Source organism: Theropithecus gelada, chromosome 5, assembly GCF_003255815.1.
Source record: "Theropithecus gelada isolate Dixy chromosome 5, Tgel_1.0, whole genome shotgun sequence".
NCBI classification, from domain to species: domain Eukaryota; kingdom Metazoa; phylum Chordata; class Mammalia; order Primates; family Cercopithecidae; genus Theropithecus; species Theropithecus gelada.
In genome coordinates this window covers 164,465,095-164,479,105 of record NC_037672.1, presented here as the reverse complement: position 1 = coordinate 164,479,105, position 14,011 = coordinate 164,465,095, and positions in this window count along the sequence as shown.

Here is a 14,011-nt window from a genome sequence, read left to right as displayed (position 1 = left end):
GCATGGCTGCATAATATTCCATGGTGTATATGTACCACATTTTCTTTATGCAGTCTATCAGTGATGGGCATTTGGGTTGATTCCATGCCCTTGCTATCATGAATAGGGCTGCAATGAACATACACATGCATGTATCTTTATAACAGAATGATTTATATTCCTTTGGGTACATACTCAGTAATGAGATTGCTGGGTCACATAGTATTTCTAGTTCCAGATTTTTAAGGATTCACCACACTGCCTTCCACAGTGGTTGACCTAATTTACATTCCCACTAACAGTGTAAAAGCATTCCTATTTTTCTGCAACCTCGACAGCATTTTAATAATCACATTCTGAACTGGCATGAGATGGTATCTCATTGCGGTTTTGATTTGCATTTCTCTAGTGATCACCGATGCTGAGATTTTATAAGTTTCTTGGCCACGTAAATGTTTTCTTTTGAGAAGTGTCTGTTAAAATCATTTTCCCACTTTTATATGCAGTTTTTTTTTTTTTTCTTATAAATTTGTTTAAGTTCCTTGTAGACCCTGGGCCTACAAGGCCAGGGTCTTGTCAGCTGGATGGATTGCAAAGATTTTATCCCATTCTGTAGGTTGTCTGTTCACTCTGAAGATAGTTTCTTTTGCTGTGCAGAAGCTGTTATGTTTAACTAGATCTCATTAGTCGTTTTTTGCTTTTGTTGCAATTGCTTTGGCATTTTTTTTGGTCATAAAATCTTTGCCTGTGCTTAAGTCCTGAACGGTGTTGCCTAGATTTTTTTCTAGGATTTTTATAATTTTGGGTTTTACATTTAAGTCTTTAATACATCTTGAGTTAATTTTTTGTATAAGGTGTAAGGAAATGGTGCACTTCAATTTTCTGCATATAGCTAACCAGTTGTGCCAGAATCATTTATTGAATAGGGAATCCTTTCTCTGTTGCGTGTATTTTTCAGGGTTGTCAAAGATCAGATAGTTGTAGATGTGCAGTCTTATTTATAAATTCTTTATTCTGTTACATTGGTCTATGTGTCTGTTTTTCTACCAGTACCTTGCTATTTTGGTTACTGTAGCTTTATAGTGTAGTTTGAAGTCTGGTAACATGATGCCTCCAGCTTTGTTATTTTTGCTTAGGATTGTCTTGGCTATAGAGGTTCTTTTGTGATTCCATATAAATTATAAATAGTTTTTTCTAGTTCTATGAAGAATGTCAAAGGTAGTTTAATGTAAATAGTGTTAAATCTATAAATCACTTTGAGCAGGATGGCCATTTTCATAATATTGATTCTTCCTGACCATGAGCATAGAATGTTTTTCCATTGTTTGTGTCCTCTCTGATATCCTTGAGCAGTAGCTTGTAGTTCTCCTGGAAGAGGTTCTTCACTTCCCTTGTCAGCTGTATTCCTAGGTATTTTACTCTCTTTCTAGTAATTGTGAATGGGTGTTCATTCATGATTTGGCTCTCTTCTTGTCTGTTTTTGGTGTATAGGAATGTGTATGATTTTTGCATATTGGTTCTGTATCTTGAGACTTTGCTGAAGTTATTTATCAGCTTAAGAAGCTTTTGGGCTGAGAGAGTGGAGTTTGCTCTATATAGGATTAAGTCATCTGCAAACAAAGACAATTTCACTTCCTCTCTTCCTACTCGAATACCTTTATTTCTATCTCTTGCCTGATTGCCCTGGTCAGTACTTCCAATACTATTTTGAATAAGGAGTGATGAGAAAGGGCATTCTTGTATTGTGCTGGTTTTCAAGGGGAATGCTTCCAGCTTTTTCTCATTCAGTATGATACTGGCTTTGGGTTGTCATAAGTGGTTCTTATTATTTTGAGGTATGTTCCTTCAATACCTCGTTTATTGAGAGTTTTTCACATGAAGGGATGTTGAATTTTATTGAAGTCCTTTTCTATGTCTATTGAGATAATCATGTGGTTTTTTGTTTTACTTCTGTTTATGTGATAACCACATTTATTGATTTGTGTATGTTGTACCAACCTTGCATCCTGGGGATGAACCAAATTTGACTGTGGTAGATAAGGTTTTTGATATGCTACTGGATTCAGTTTGTCAGTATTTTATTGAGGATTTTTGCATCAATCTTTGTATTAGTCTGTTCTCACACTGCTCATAAAGACATACCCAAGACGTGGTAATTTACAAAGGAAAGAGGTTTCATTGACTCAGAGCTCTGCATGACTGGAGAGTCCTCAAAACACTTACAATCATGGCAGAAGGGAAAGCAAACAGACCTTCTTCACGTGGCAGGAGGAAGGAGAAGAATGACCAAAAGGGGAAAAAGTCACTTATAAAATCATCAGATCTCGGGAGAACTCATTCACTATCAGGAGAACAGCATAAGGGGAACCACCCCCATGATTCAATTACCTCTCTCTGGGTCCCTCCCACAACATGTGGGGATTATGTGGACTAAAAGTGAAGATGAGATTTTGGTAGGGACACAGCCAACCATATGAAAGTTCACCAGCGATATTTGCCTGAAGCTCTCAGTTTTTGACATATCTCTGCCATGTTTTAGTATCAGAATGGGGTTGGCTTCATAAAATAAGTTAGGGAGGAGTCCTTTCTTTTCAGTTGTTTGGAATAGTTTCAGAAGAAATGGTACCAGCTCCTCTTGGTACTTATGGTAGAATTCAGCTGTAAATCTGTCTGGTCCTGGGCTTTTTTGGTTGGTAGGCTATTTATTACTATCTCAATTTCAGAACTCATTATTGGTCTATTCAGGGATTCAGCTTTTTCCTTTTCAGTTTTAAAGACTGAATGTGTCCAAAAATTTATCCATTTCTTCTAGATTTCCTAGTTTATTTGCATAGAGGTGTTTATACTATTCTCTGATGGTTGTTTGTATTTCTGCGGGATCAGTGGTTATCTCCCCCTTTATCATTTCAGATTGTGTCTATTTAATTGGTCTAACTTTTCTTCTTTATTAGTATAGCTAGCAATCTATCTATGTTGTTAATTTTTAATAAAACTAGTCCTTGAATTTGTTGATTTTTGAAATTTTTTTTGTGTATTTATCTCCTTCAGTTCTACTACGATCTCGATGGTTTCTTGTCTTCTGCTAACTTTGTGGTTCGTTTGCTCCTGATTCTCTAGTTCTTTTAATGTTCATCTGAGATCTTTCTAGCTTTTTGATGTGGGCATTTAGTGATATAAATTCTCTCTTAAGACTACTTTACCTGCATTCCAGATTCAGGTACACTGTCTCTTTGTTAGCATTAGTTTCAAAGAACATCTTGATTTCTGCATTAATTTCATTATTTACACAGGAGTCATTCAGGAGCAGGTTGTTCAATTTCCATGGGGGTGTGTGGCTTTGAGTGAGTTTTTAAATCTTGTGTCCTAATTTGATTGCACTGTGGTCTGAGAGACTGTTTGTTATAATTTCAGTTCTTTTGCATTTGCTGAGGAGTGTTTTACTTTCAATGATGTGATCACTCATGGTTCTTAGCATCTTTGCATTGGGTTAGAACACGCTCCTTAGCTCAGTGAAGTTTGTTATTACCCACCTTCTGAAGCCTACTTTTGTCAATCCATCCATCTCAGCCTCAGCCCCGTTCTGTGCCCTTGCTGCAGAGGTGTTGTGGTCATTTGGAGAAGAGACACTCTGGCTTTTTGCATTTTCAGTGTTTTGGTATTGATTCTTCCTTGTCTTTGTGGGATTATCTACCTTGAAACTTAGAGGCTGCTGACCTTTGGATGTTATTTATTTATTTATTTATTTATTTATTTTTGGTGGGGTCATTTTTGTTGATGTTGTTGCCTCTGCTTTGTTTTTAACAGTTAGGTCTCTCTTTCATAGAGCTGCTGTGGTTTCCTGTAGATTCACTCCAGACTTTTGCCCTCCCACACCTGGAAGTATCACCTATGGAGCCTGCAAAACAGCAAAGATGGCAGTCTGCTCCTTCCTCTGGAGCTCCATCCCAGAGGAGCACCAAGCTGATGCCGTCTGCAACACTCCTGTATGAGGTATCTGGCAACCCCTGATGGGAAATCTCACCAAGTCAAGAGGAACAGGATCAGGGACCCAGTTAAAGAAGCATTCTGCCTGCTCCTTGGCAGAGCAGGTGCAGTGCACTTAGGGGAATGTCCCTCGTCCTAATTGTCCAGAGTCTTCAGAACCAGATGGCAGGAAAGACTTAGTAGGCACTACTAAGAGACTACAGCTGCCCCTTCCTGCAGGGGCTCTATCTTAGGGAGATCAGAGTTCTGTCCATATAACCCTGGCTGCAGTTGCTGAAATTCCTTCAGGGAGGCCCCATCCAGTGATGAGTGATAGATTGGGGTCCCACTTAAATAAGTAGCCTGACCATGATCTGCCACCTCTGCTGTGCTGTGCTGTGGGGAATTCCATTTTTTCCAATCAGCTCAGTCACCCTGGCACTAGCAAGGAAAAATGGCCATCTGGAACCACGGAGATGGTTGCAGGAACTTGGTAATCTTAGGCAGTCTCCAGTCTGCTACAACTGGCTGCCGGGATTCCAAACCACTGGGTCTTAGCTGGTGAGGTTCTGTGGGAGTGGGATCACTGAACAATGCTACTTGGCTCTCTGGCTTTAGTCCCCTTCCTATGCGAGTGGACGGATCTCCTGCCTCAACAGAATTCTCAGTCTGAGTATGCAAGAGAACTCCTGCATCTCAGTGCCTGCCCCAGCAGGCCGCTGATCCAAGCGGCCACTGAGAGCCTTCACAGCACAGCTCTGTGCTTGGGACACAAGGCCCGGTAGTGTGGGCTCTGGTGGGGCTCTCCTGATCTGCCGTTTGTAAAGATCAGTGGGAAGGATGTGGTTTCCCAGGTGAGGTAGCACAACCACTCATCACGTTCCTTGGCTGAAGATGGGAGCTCCCCTTGCCCGTGCCACTGCAGGGGGGCTGTTGCCTCACCGTGCTTTTCCTCACTCTTTGTGGGTTGTGCCATCCACCTAGTTAGTCTCAGTGAGAGAACCTGGATACCTCAGTTGAAGGTGTAGAATTCACTTACATTTTTCATTCTTCTCAGTGAGAGCTGCAGACTGCAGCTGCTTCTAATTGGCCATCTTGGTCCCTTCTTATTGCTTGTGTTAATGTACATGTTAATGTCATCTGCAAATACAGCATATTCCGTTTTTCTCTTTCTGTTTGCCTATCTCTCTCTCATTGAATGGCCTAATGCCTGTTCTACTTAAAATTATTTCTCATTTTTTCATACTCTTTACTTTTCAATTTTTAAAATTGCCAATATTTTTATTATTTCTTTCATAAAAATAAACTTTCTTTTATTACATTGCTTGCCACATATTTCTTTGCCTTTAGTTGTACTTTCCATTTTAATTATATACCCTGGCTATAGTTTTTTTTCTAACATAATTTGGATAATTTGTTGATTAATTTTTCTGTTTTCTAATTTTAATACAAATATTTATGAACATCTATTTATGTCTGTGTCCATTTGTATTTTTATTTATATCTATTTGCTATCTACCTATCATCTATCTCTCCCTTAACTATTAGTCTGCTTACAACCCACAAGTTTATGTGTTCAATTTTCACAGTTATATGTGTATTGACAATTTGCATATTCTCGTTTATGAAGTGCCTATATTCCAATGAGTGATCTGTCTTTTTTATTGAATTGCCTTCCTTTATATACTCTGGAAATCAGTCTTTGTCTCTCAAATGTGTAGTGAAATCATTCTTCCACTCTGTGGTTTGCCTTTTTGTTGTCATAATGATAGCTTTGGATGAACAGAGGTTCTTAATTTTAGTGTGACCTAATATACCAAATAGTTATTTTATTATTGCTATGCTTCTTTGTTCAGTTTAAAAAATCTTGCATACTAAAATAAAATGAGATATTCTCTGATATATTCTTGTATATTACTTATAATTGCATCTCCAATTCAGATCTACAATTCACAAGGAGTTAAAGTTTGGAGATTATGTGAGGAAGAGGTTAAGATTCATTTTATCTTTGTAAGTATCTAAATAACCTACATAAGTTATTGAAAAAATAATCATTCCTCAATTGTTGGGACATACTACTTGTTTCATAAATCTTCTAAAGTATCCATATATACAGGTCTGTTTCTGGAGTCTTAATTCATTTTTATTATTTGTTTATACTTTACACCATATTTTAAAAATTATGTTAATTATTTTACTTTTGTGATATCTCAATATCTTGTAATGTGAGTCCTCCATTTTATTCTCTGCAAGAATCTTGGGCTTTTTGACTCTCTGTATTTCCATACAAATATAGAATCAGCTTGTTAACATACACCCACACCCACAAACAACATGCGCATGTGCACGCACGCGCACGCACACGGACACACACACACACACACACAGCATAACAGAATTTTTACTCTAATTGAACTGAATCAACTAATTCCAAATTAATTGAAACTTTGAGTTGCTCAATTCCAAATTGATCAATTTGGAAAGAACAGCCTAATAATATTGAATCTTCTAACCTATGAACCTAGATTTACTTAAGCCTGCATTATATTTTTTTAATGCTTTGTGTTTTATAGTTCAACACTTTAATGCGATATAGATCATATGATGTTTATATAAAATACTTTAATGCTAAAGTGTTTTATAGTTTGCTGTTGAATTCATTTGTAAGGTCTTTCCATAAGTGTCATGGATTAAATATTTTTGTTTCTCCTACCTCAAAACTTCCATGTTGAAACCTACTCTGAATCCAATGACATCTGGGTCTTTGGGGATTTATTGGGTCTTGAATGTGTAGACCCCATAAATGATATTAGTAACTTATAAAAGAGGCCCCAGAGAGATCTTTGCCTCTTCCACCAAATGAGGACACAATAAGAAAATTATCATCTATGAGCCAGGAAGTGAATCCTCACCAGACATTGAACAAAGGTACCTTCTTAAACCTCCTCACCTCCAGAACCAGGATACACACATTTCTGTTACTTTTTCTCATATTAGTCTATGCCTGTGGTAGTTTGTTATAGCAACCCAGACAAAGACACCAAATATCCAACAGCTTTTGATATGCTAAGTTTTAAATTTCATTTTTAATAAGTTGTTCCTGGTGTATCAAACATAAATTAATGTTTGCGTATGCATTTTAGTTCCACTAATCCTGCTAAGCACACATTTAATATTTTATAATTTAATATTTTCTCTTGGATTTTCTATATGTAGATTCACATTGCCTGAGAACATACAAGTTACATTTATTCTGATTATCATAATTTTCCCTCTTTAATTTATTTCAGTGGCTAGAATTTTTGGTCGTTGAGTAAAATGATTAATAGTAAGTAGCTTTTTCTCATCTTTGATGTCAGAGAAAAATATTTAATGTGATAAATTATGATGATTCATTTTCAAATATTAAAGTAATCTTGAGGTTTCAAATTATATCCAACATGTCATGGCATAATACCAGTTTGTAAGCATTGTCAATATTTTTTATTTATTCTTATGAATAAGGTAGGTCTACACATTTTTTCTTGTTATAGAATGAGATCTTATTGTTGTATGGAAAGTATTGCTAAATTTTCTATTTCTTACAAGACATATAATATTTGCATTATCTTATTTTGTAATATTTAGAAGTATCAATCAATTTCAATGATTATTGAAAGAGCCATCTGAATCAGAAGTTATCTTTGTGGGATAGTATTGAATGTAAAAATCAGTGTCTTAATTCTTTTTAAATAATTTATTTTATATTCCTTTTTGTGTCGGTATTTGCTACCCCTGTCCACCTGCCACCACCAATGCATTTGGTCATTTCATTATACTTTGAAAATATTTTGGCATTAATTTTTTACTAATAACCTTTTACTAGTAAGTCAACACACTCTGTATGATTTCAATTCAGGCCCAACTCATTTGATTGCACATAACTTTATTGTACTTTGTAAATATTGCATTATTTACAAATTGAAGGTTTGTAGCAACTCTGTATCCAGCAGGTCTATCAGTGTTATTTTTTAATGGTATGTGTTCACTTTGTGTCTGTGTGTCACATTGTTGTAATTCTACCTATAACATTTCAAAGTTGCTTCTTAGTATTATCTGTTATGGTGATCTGTGATCAGTGATCTTTGATGTTACTATTGCAATTGTGTTGAGTTGTCATGAATTGTGCCCATATAAGATGATGAAGTTAATGAATAAATGTCATGTGCGTTCTGACTGCTACACTGACCAGCCATTCTCCTGTCTCTCTCCCTTTCCTTAGGCCTCCCTAGTCGCTGAGACACAACAATATTTTTAGGCAAATTAATATTCTTAACAATGGCCTCAAAAAATTCAAGTGAAATGAAGAGTTACAAGTCTTTTATTTAATGTCAAAAACTGAAAGTGATTAATCTTAATGAGGATGGCCTGACAAAAGCCAAGATAAACCAAAAGCTAGGCCTCTTGTGCCAAATAGCTATCCAAGTTGTGAACCTAAAAAAAAAAATTCTTAAATGAAATTGAAAATGCGACTCCAGTGAACTCACAAATGATATGAAAGTAAAACAGCATTAATGGTGATATAAAGAAAGTTTCAGTGATCTGTATAGAAGATCAAGCCAGCCACAACATTCTCTTAAGCCAAAGCCTAATCCAGAGCAAGGCCCTAACTCTCTTCAATTCTTGCAGGCTGAGAGAGGAAGCTGCAGAAGATAAGTTGGAAGCTAGTAGAGGTGGTTTCAATACAGAAGCCAGCTCCATAACATAAAAGTGCAAGGAGATGCAGTAGATGCTGATGGAAAAGCTACAGTAAGTTATACAGAATACTTAGCTAAGACTGTTGAAAGTTGCTACACTAAACATCAGATTTTCAGTGTAGTTGAAACAACCTTCTATTGAAAGAAGATTCTATTTAGGACTTTCATAACTACAGAGGGGAAGTCAATGCATAGTTTCAAAACTTCAATGGATAGGCTGACTCTCTTGTTAAGGGCTAATACAGCTGGTGACTTCAAGTTGAAGCTAATGCTCACATACCATTCAGAAAATGTAAAGGCCATTTAATTTATGCTAAATTTACTCTAACTGTGTCCTATAAATGGAACAACAAAGCCTGGATAACAGCACATTGGTTTATAGCATAGTTTAATGAGTATTTTAAGCCCACTGTTGAGACTTACTGCACAGAAAAAAAAAAAAAATGATTTCTTTCAAAATATTACCGTTCATTGACAATTTACCTCGTTACCCAAGAGCTCTAATGAAGATGTATATGGAGATTAATGTTTTCACATCTGTTATCACAACATCCGTTCTGTAACCAATGGATCGAGAAGCAATTTTGACTTTTAAATCTTATTATTTAAGAAATACATCTTGTAAGGCTATAGCTGCCTGGAGATAGTGATTCCACTGATGGATCTGGGCAAAGCAAATTAAAAACTTTTTGAAAATGATTCACCTTTCTAGATACCATTAAAAAAATTTGGAATTCATAGAAGGAGTTCATAGAATGTCAAAATATTAACATTAACAACTGTTTGGAAGAAGCCGATGTCAACCCTCATGGATCACTTCAAGCCTTTAGCATAGGAGGTAACAGCAGATGTGGTGGAAATAGCAAGAATAATTAATAGAGCCTGAATATGTGCCTAAATTCTGGCAATCTGATGATAAAACTTGAACAGATGAGTGGCTTTTTATGAATGAGCAAAGAAAGGTTTCTTGAAATGGAAATTACTACCGGTGAAGATGCTATGAACTTTGTTGAAATGACAGAACAGGATGCAGTATATTGCATAAATTTAGATGATAAAGCAGTGGCAGGGTTTGAAAGGACTGACTCCAATTTTGAAAGAATTTCTACTGGCAGTAAAATGCTGTCAAGTAGAATTGCATGCTGCAGATAAATATTTTGTGAAAAAAAGAGTCAATCAATGTATCAAACCTCACTGTTGTGTTATTCTAAGAAATTTCCATAGCCACTAACCTTCAGCAACTACCACTCTGATCAGTCAACAGCCATCAGCATCAAGGAAAGACTCTCCATCAGCAGAATAACTACAACTTGCTGAAGGCTAAGGTTTTTAATAATATGGTATTTTTTTAATATATAATTTTAATAATATGGTATTAGCAGTTTTTAATAATATGGTATTTTTAAATTAAGGTATGCACTTTTTTTTAGATATGATGCTATTATGCACTTAATAGAATACAGTATAGTGTAAACATAACTTTCACATAACTGGGGAACCAAAACATATGTATGGGTCACATAATAAAATGGCATTCATTTTATTATGGTAGTTTGTCAGTTAACCATAGATATTTCCAAGGTAGGCCTGTATTTCAAAGTAGGTTTACTTTTTACTTGTCATTCAAAATATTGTCATGTATTCATAAATATTAATTTTGTGATTGATAAGATTATGTATTCATCAGTGGTTTTATTTAGTTTTCTATGCCTATTTAGGGAATCAATACTTCTAACCCCCACATTATTTAAGGCTTAATTGTATTACTCTATGAGCTGAAAATCCATTATAACTAGAGGCAAAACCATTGGTTTCACAGTTAGAATAAAGCTTAAAACTCACACATCAGAGATGATAACCTGAACAAGATGTTGCGCATTTGATGAGCAAGATGTGCGTAATTTATTAGCTATTTTGTTAATGCATTATTTTTTTTATCATTTTCATTAGTTACCATCAATTGAGAACAAATAAATTATGTGTTATTTTCCACATATTACCTAAGAACAAAGGTAATAGTATAGAGTGGTTTAGCTCTTGAATTTTTCCAAGATCCGTAACTTGAAACACTTCAGTCTCCATGATTCTTGCCGCAACCACAATCTCTTTCATGATTTCCTTGATTTCCTTTGTTGTATCTTCTGTGCAATCATGCACAACATCTGAGCATGGTTTTCTTCAGCAAGAATTTATTATTTTGAGCTTGGTGGCTTTCACAGCTTTTTCTATAACAATGAAGGCATCTTCAATGGCATAATCCTTCCAGACATTCATGATGTCCTCTCCACATTTCATGATCAAGCTTCTCTTCCACAGCATTGACAATCTTTTACACGAAGTATCATGTGTAATGGGCCTTAAATGTCCTTATGTTCCTTGATCTAGAGGTTGAATTAGAGATGTGGTGTTTGGAGGGAAGTGGACCACATCAGCACCTTCAGTGTTAAACTCATGGGGTTCTAGGTGGCCAGGGGCATTGTACAATATGAAAAGAACTGTAAAAGACAGTCCTTTGCTGGCAAGGTACTTCTTGACTTCAGTGACAAAACATCAGTGGAACCAAACCAGAAAAAGTGTTCTTATTTTCAAGGTCTTGTTGTACAACCAAAAGACTGACAGCTGTTATTTGTTGTTCCCTTTCAAGGCTCAGGTGTTAGTAGTTTTGTAGATAAGGGCAGTCACGATTATAAACCTGATTGCCTTTGTACCAAACAGTACAGTTAACCGATTCCTTCCTGCCTTAAATCCTGTTGCTTGCTTTTGATTTTTGCTAACGCCTCTTTTATAACTTGTTTTTTTTTTTTTTCAGAATAGGGCAATTTCATCTGCATTAAACACCTGTTCAGGCAGATATACTTTCTCCTTAATGACTTTTAATGGTGTCTGGAAACTCATCCCCTACCTCTTGGTCAGTAGAAGCTGCTTCTCCATTAGCTTGACATTTTCTAAGCCAAGCTCCTTTCTAAAAATATCAAACCATCTTTTGCTGGTATCAAATTCTTCAGTTTTAGATACTTCGCTTTACTTTAAGGTGTCACATAAGAACTTTGCTTTTATTTGAATTATGTTAGAATTATAGATATGCCTTTCTTATAGGAACCATGCACTCACATAAAAGCTGAGTTTCAATATACAATAAAGCAGTATTTTGCAAAACACCACTGCATAGCTACAGTGACGACTTCATAAATTTTCTTTTTTTTTTTTTTTTTTTTTTTTTTTTACAATGATTCTTATGCTGGATTCTTTTTTCTTGAAATGGCAGTTAACTACATCTGCAGACCTGAATTTATATTATATATCAAGCAATTCAGCTTTTTCTTGTAATATGACTTTTCTCTGTTTCTTGCATGCACTTCCAGCATTAGAAGTGACACTTTATATGAGTCTTATGATGTTATTCAAGGTTGACAGTATTGCATTAAATAAGATAAAAATATATGAGGTCCGTGAAAGATCACTTTTTATTGCTGTACAAAATATACTAGAGAGACAAACAGCTCATATGGAGATGATTAGTGTCACACAATGTTGTAGGCAGATTCTCAAAAAACTTGAGCTCACTGCAAGAGCAACAGGAGGTGGCTACAAAATTATAACAATAGTATATTATGTACCAGAGTTAACTTCATGCAGTTGTGATTTAATACTGCATCTTTATAATTGTTTACATTTCACTCAAATGCAAATAGCAGAGGTCCATAGGAATCAGAGCCAAAGTGTTACTGGGCCCAAAGTCACTTAGGTGTTTATAATTTGCTAGTCATTAAGGCCCTCAGGGATATACGAAGAGCCCCACTCTGTGGTCAAATGCTTCTCAGCAATTACAGTTTGCAAGTGAAATATAGGCTACACAATAAACTTTTCCATAAGTAGATTCAGAGTGCTTGAGTTATACTGTACATAGCAACAGCAATTGGAGCCTCGCTTACCTTAAATCTGGCATATTCTTACAACTTTTATGATTTTTTTCTAAGAAATGTGACTGTCAAATCATCTTTCATCTCTAAAGTTAGGACAAAATATTACTATTGAGATAGTAATATTTTTCTAACAATATTACACTTAATTGTTTTATGTGTAAATTCAATGAACTAAAATGCTATGGCCTATATCTAATAACATAAAGTAAAGTGCTTCAAAATAGTGTCTACTTATTGATGCATGATTGGTTTAATTGAGGATATCTAACTCCAAATTAAAAATATTGTATGCTAAAAATATTGATTTAACAATAATATAGTTTCATAATTCTGAATCATCTAAAAAATTAGAAATTAATTAAAAAGTTGTAAGGCTCTTTTTTAAAAAGACCTGAAATTAGGTGAAAGATTTTAAAAGGTGCCCTAGTTAATCCTTCTATACACAAGGATGAAAGTTGATCAAATTTATTATCACAATAGATGACTAATGTGATAATTTAGCTCTTCCTGACATTTAATATCATTTTCTAATTGGCATTTCTTAAAATCAGCTTTTCAACATATGTATATAGCTTATGTTTAAACTTTTACAAAAACTGAAAAAATATCTTTTTAAAAAGCAATAAAGAAGTTAAATGATAACTAATTTTATCATCATTTTTATTTCACTGCCAAAAGGAAAACATATCTTAATTCCTTCAAGTACCTCTATATTCTGAATAAAAATACAATTCCATAAATCAAATTGAAAATATTAAATTACTGTTTATTGATTACTATTTCACCATATTAAGAATTTTAGAACATCCTAGGAAAATTCCAGTTGATAAAAAAACTAAAATCTTTATCCCCTTTTAGCCATTGATTTTAGTAATTTTAATTATATTATTGATATGTCAGGGGCAAACGTAAAGAAGCATATTAGGTATTTCTCCTTCATTATCAAATACTTATTTCAAATCAAAATTTTAAATTATATTTCAGAGAGAATACTTAAAATACTTAAATTAATAATTGTTTCAAAGCACTTGGCAAGCATGTCACCCTGATATGCTAATTTAAAACATACTTAGACTTCTTTTAAGTCCCTAAGTACCAAGTTATTGTAGAATCATAAGCCCTCTTAGCAAGCTGTTGGACAATGATGTTAGCCTAATTAAAGTGGTTGCAGAATGACTGAACATAATATAACCAAACTCTTCTTAGAACAACGACACAGTGTAGACCACTTTTTTAATATTAAGGAGCAATTATTATATGTTTGTGAGATTTATATGTTTTTTTCAAATATTATTTAATTACTCAGACTACCATGACATTAGAGCTGCCTCTATATGCTGATGTCTTAAACTGAGCAGAAAATTGGTGTTAAGGAACTTAATAACATATACAAATATAGTAACTATCAGG